General features: G+C 36.0%; 2 non-coding genes across 2 annotated transcripts; both read left to right on the top strand.

The window, feature by feature from the left end:
- Positions 1-200: 200 nt before the first annotated feature.
- Positions 201-280, top strand: TRNAL-UAG (transfer RNA leucine (anticodon UAG)). Its single transcript has one exon. It is a non-coding gene; the product is annotated as a tRNA-Leu (tRNA).
- A 5,653-nt stretch (positions 281-5,933) lies between these two features.
- On the top strand, positions 5,934-6,013 carry TRNAL-UAG (transfer RNA leucine (anticodon UAG)). Its single transcript has one exon. It is a non-coding gene; the product is annotated as a tRNA-Leu (tRNA).
- The last annotated feature ends 257 nt before the right edge of the window (positions 6,014-6,270 follow it).

Raw genomic sequence — 6,270 nt, forward strand, 5'->3', positions numbered from 1 at the left:
ATATTAATTATGAAGAACTTCACTCCTTCACCCAAAATAGAGTTAAAAAAAAACCCAGCTAAATTCAATAAACTTCCACGAAAAAGGATGAAGAGGAAGCACAATTCTTCTGATTTCTCTCTCTCTAAATTAAACCCCTGTCACGTTAGTTTGAGTTTGAGAAGAATTCTTTTCTCAAATGTGGAAAATACAAAATACACGGTAGCGTGGCCGAGCGGTCTAAGGCGCTGGTTTTAGGCACCAGTCCGAAAGGGCGTGGGTTCGAATCCCACCGCTGCCATTTTTTCTTTATTATGCCACTTGTTAGATGAACAAGAAATGTGGGTAATATATTTCGAAGGAGGATATTTTTGGTGGGCCTATTACAACAAGCGAAGAGCGTTTCTCGCCAATTAAACAGGAAACAATTACTACATTCATGATGGTTTAGGTAACTATCAGCTAACCGCAGAAAGTTGCGACACATATAATTCACAACTAATAGGGTGAAAAAAATGCTAAATAATTAGATAAAAGACAGGATTGACAGAAATGCAAATGGCAGGAAATCCAGAAGAAAAATCTGCTTGATGGTAAGATAAGACGAGAAAACAAATAAAGCTTGCATAAGGCGGGGCTAGCAAGATCAAAGGCCCAAAAGAGAGACAAAGGGATGAAACAATGTCATGTGAAGGGGAATATAGTGAAATGTGTCTAAAACAACTGGAATAAGCCAAGCAGCTTCTGTATTAGAGGCATGGAAAACAATCCATGATATAAGGTGGAGGAAAATTGACAAAATTAGGTTCATCTGAAAAATGATATAGCCTAAAATAGCAGTAGTTCGTAAGGGTAAAGATTGAATTCAAATTATCAACTGTGAGTGTATTATAAGAAGAGTCGATTGCACTGTTTTATTAAAAGCAGTAGTTTAGATGGCGCTTGCTGAATTTACTTTTTCTGGCCAGCATTTCTAAAGTAGGAACGCCTAAACGTCGGTGTCTTATATAAAATAACCCCTACTCGTATGTAACATTAATAGAAAAGAATTGAATCTCTAAAGAAAGTGAGCATATAAAGTTTTATGGTATTTTCTATTTTACTTTTAAAACTTGTATCTCTTGGAAAATATGCTCGTCTACTAAAACAAACCCTTCTTTGACGATTTGTGGGTTCAACTTGCGGTCTAAAAAATAAGTGAAATACGAAAAATTTAAAATTCTTTTAACATTGAACCTCGGCATTAATAATTTAAAGAAATAGGAACGTTCATCTTTATATAATGCCAGAGGTGACGTATTTTAAATAAACACACATTTCTATTCACACCTTACACTAAGAACGTAAATACTCTTGATAGTATTTATTTTGTGAAGTATGCATTGCGGTTAACGCCAGTGATTTTGAAACTTTATCACAAAGAATCAGCAAACAAACTATTTGTGGAATTAAAGAAAGCAAAGTCACTTTATTAAGAAATGGATTACGATAGTGAATTTGCAATTTACGTCAAACGGTATATCGCTAAAAATTAAAATAGGCTGCCCGAACATTATAATTCGCGATATCCGACAGAAGATCTTGAGCACTGTGGACGTCTGAGAATGGAAATATGATATAAACAAATTAACGACTTTCCTGGGAAACCATATCTCGTGCTCACACTCTTTATAATATTCATCTGAAATACAAAGAGATGTCGGGGTGCAAATCTGCGGTATTTGCATCCTGTAGGTTTGAAAAATATTTAGTTGCAATTATGGAACAGAAGTAATAGAGGATATTTTCGAATATATGAAATATTTTTCAAATTAATTCCAGATCCAAATAGGCATTTATCATCCTCAGCCTCCTTACGGACACTGAAAGTCTATCACTGCATGTGTTGACTGCCTTCATATATTTCTTTAGTCAAGATGAAGTGTTACCGTATTGTTTCTGTTTTTTTTTTGAATAATATTTAAGGGTTTTTTATCTCCCGCTTAACTGCCAATCAAGACGTGTTCTTTTTATTCTGCTTTCGGATAACTAGCACGATAAAATCTAAAGATATATACATCTGTTCCATCAATTAAAAAAACAAACCTTATCGACTGCTATATTGATGTAAGTAGATTAAATGTTTTAGTTAAATACACTTTTCTCCGTAAATCTTTAGTTGAGATTCTATAGAAAACCTTGAGAGTATGAAAAAGAACGTGGTTTCCTGCAGTAAATCTGGTAAACACTGGATAATGTTTATCACTGATCGTTATACTTCCATTTAGAATCTGGACACAAAAAATAAACTTGTGGTGTGCAGAATGTGGCTCTAACTGCCTTCTCGTATTTCTTCTACACCTGGAACACACTTTCTGAAGCTATGTTTCGTGAAAGGTCGATTTTACGGATAGATTAAGAAGTTTGCAATGCCAACTTGTTCTCTCAAAGACGTACGGTCATCAGATAGTCTGATGTGGCTTTGCTATAAGAAAAACACACATGTGAAGACGTACGAACTGTCAGCTCCAGTGTTGTGATGAATTGATCTTTTTGTTTTCATGTCGCAATCTCCACGATGTAACACTGTTTTGTGTAAAGAAGGATGACGTGTAAAATACGGCTTGAAACATTTTGTTGTGGGAGACAACCTGAATGATTTTGTAGGGTGTCCGAACATAGTGGTACGAAAAACTGTGATCGTGTCAGCAGCGTTACGACAGAAAGGGTAAGAACCATAATCATAAAGAAATGATTCGAGACATCAGTATCCATAAGTTAAGAAAAGGATTAATCCCTTTCAATACGTCTTTGTCATTTAACACATAAAATCAGTGCTTTCTTTTATACGTTATTGCTAGTGAGTTTTGCCACAGAATACAGTATCTTGAATGTGGAAATTAAGTGAACATTGAGATATAAATATATACACATATAAAGGTTTTTAAATGTATACAACTCTCAATAGAAGATTCTTTTAGATCAAACATAAATGAAACCATTTTTTGTAATATACACTTTAACAACCGGCTAACCATTCCAATTCTAGCCATATATTGTTCACCCACTAAAGATATCGACATTAACTTCCTACAGAAATGTGTTAACCGTAAACCTAAACTAATCATCATTGGGGATTTCAATTCTCCACACACAGAACTATGGGGAAATAGAAACACACGGAGAGGGTTGTGTATAAAAAAAATTCTTTCTATTGAGAAAAAGCACCTGATAAACGACCGCACACCTACACACTTTTCAGCCGCCAACGGCTCATATGACGTACTTGATTACATCATAGCCTCCAAGGACACAGTAAATAGAATCTCTAACTTCAGAGTGCATGACGAAATCACGAGTGACCACTTCTCCATTTCCTGTATGATTCACCCGCGCCACCCTGCCGTGGCGTACGTGACTTCCTCAGCATACACTGACACCAAAACAGATTGGCTCACTTTCAACGCTTTACTAGATTCATATCTACCCCACCCAATTAAACATGCTAACAACAAAACAGAACTAGACAACTATGTAAATCAAGTTACAGAAGCCATACATAAAGCCATAAAAAACACAATCCCCTGAAACAAGGAGAAAGCATTCACATAATCAATGGACTTTAACACCGGAAATTCACGCACTTATAATCAAACGCAGGCAATAAAGACGAATACACTTTATAACACGTGATCCATCTATCAAAACACAGATTAACATAACAAATGCAAAAATTAAACAATAAATTAAAATAGCAAAAGACACTAATTGGCAAAACTTTTGTAAAACTTAGAAAAATAAAAACAATCCAAAAAAATTTTGGAAAAAATTCAACAGTATTTCTTTAGACAAAAACACAAACAACCTGCTACAACATATCACACACAACAATATAATCGCAAGGACGGACGTAGAGAAAGCCTACCTATTAGACGACTACTTGAATCCTCCTTTTGCAACCTAAATTCAGTCGACTTTGACACACAACACCAACATCATGTCAACAACTTCATAAATAGAAATTAAGCTTCATTCTCACCACAATTACCTGGCGAGACATTGAGACATACTCAAGTTCAATCAACAGGAAAATTACCATCACTGAACTAAAATTAATATTAAAACTTGAAAACACTTCCCCGGACACGACCAAATACCAAACATTATTCTGAGAAAAAGCTATACTCTCATATTTCAACACCTCACAAACATCATGAATATTTCACTAACAACAGGATATTACCCCGACACTTGGAAAATAGCCATCATAACAACGATTCCAAAGAAACAAACCAACAGGACAAATTCAGATAATTTCCGTCTCATCAGTCTGTTAAGCTGCCTTGACAAACTGATGGAGAGGGTTATCTCCAACCGTCTTCTTCACTTTTGTGAAAGAAATAATATCTTTCCAGAATCCCAGAATGCCTCCAGAAAAAACAGGCAAACAACAGATCACCTCACACGACTCAACGAATCAGTCTACAAAACTTTTAACAACAACCAAGTAACCGTTGGTGTATTCCTAGACGTCAAAAGAGCATTTGACAGCGTATGACACAATGCCATCAAATGCAAACTAACTCATCTAAATATAAACCCCACTATAGTTAAATGGATATCAAACTTCCTGAGAGATAGACCAGCGCAAGTAAAAGTCAATAAAACTATATCTAAATCATTGAACATAACTGCAGGAGTGCCCCAAGGAACAGTAGTGCCTCCACTACTATATATTATTTTCGTCAACGACATACCTTTCCCCAATTTAACATACACGCATAATTCACAATACGCAGACGACATCGCTATCTGGAGCACCTTCAGAAACCCAGTAATGGCCATGTCTCGCGTTCAAGAATCACTGAACAACGTCTCGACCTGGAGTAACAAGTGGAGAGTTGTTTTAAATCCAACCAAAACACAAGCAATCACCTTCTACAGGAAACTGAAAAAACAAAGAAAAAATCTAGAAAAAGTAAAATTATCACTCGGAAATACGCCCATTAACATGAGCAAAAACATCACATTCTTTGGCATCACTTTTGACACAAACTAACATGGAAAAAACATGTTAACAACATACACTCATCAATTAGAAAACGCATTTCACACTTAATGACTCTAACCAGCAAACACTGAAAATGCTCACCAAAAACCATTATCCAAATATACAAGGCTTACATCCGTCCACTAATAGAGTATGGATGTCAAGTCACATATAATATGTCAAATAACACACTTCAGAAAATCCAAGTTCAACAAAACAAAATACTAAGATCTGCATTCAGTCTACCATCATACACTCCAGTAAATTATATACATCAAATCAGCAACTTACCAACACTAAGAGAAATAGAAATAGCACACAAATACTATTTAAAATCAGAACACAGAAACAAACTAACTCTATAAATTAACTAGTGCACCAACCAAATTTATTTCACCATACAACATATTTCGGGAGTCACAAACAACACAACAAAGTATTAAAGGGCAAAACTCACGAAAACATTATGTATTTTCTTTTTCAGGTCTCGGGCACAGGATAGGTAAAACTTTCGGCGCCTGTCCTGTGAAAGTGGGTTTTTTCGGGGCACTCCCATTTCTCCCCATAGCAAAATCTCAGGCATTGGATCTTCAGATCCCAGCCTAGGCAACTTTATTGCCATGCCCTGAATTGGGTCGTTTATGTTCAAATTTACTATGACATCTAACTTTCGGGACGGGATCTGGCTGTTTTCCCCGGTGCTACCTTTACCTCGTTCATGAATAATATTAATTATGAAGAACTTCACTCCTTCACCCAAAATAGAGTTAAAAAAAAACCCAGCTAAATTCAATAAACTTCCACGAAAAAGGATGAAGAGGAAGCACAATTCTTCTGATTTCTCTCTCTCTAAACTAAACCCCTGTCACGTTAGTTTGAGTTTGAGAAGAATTCTTTTTTCAAATGTGGAAAATACAAAATACACTGTAGCGTGGCCGAGCGGTCTAAGGCGCTGGTTTTAGGCACCAGTCCGAAAGGGCGTGGGTTCGAATCCCACCGCTGCCATTCTTTCTTTATTATGCCACTTGTTAGATGAACAAGAAATGTGGGTAATATATTTCGAAGGAGGATATTTTTGGTGGGCCTATTACAACAAGCGAAGAGCGTTTCTCGCCAATTAAACAGGAAACAATTACTACATTCATGATGGTTTAGGTAACTATCACCTAATCGCAGAAAGTTGCGACACATATAATTCACAACTAATCTTTGCGTCAACACAGTTTGACAAAATATTCGTTATTTACAACACCCTACGTTTT

Source organism: Tachypleus tridentatus, chromosome 4 (assembly GCF_004210375.1).
Source record: "Tachypleus tridentatus isolate NWPU-2018 chromosome 4, ASM421037v1, whole genome shotgun sequence".
Classification (NCBI taxonomy): domain Eukaryota; kingdom Metazoa; phylum Arthropoda; class Merostomata; order Xiphosura; family Limulidae; genus Tachypleus; species Tachypleus tridentatus.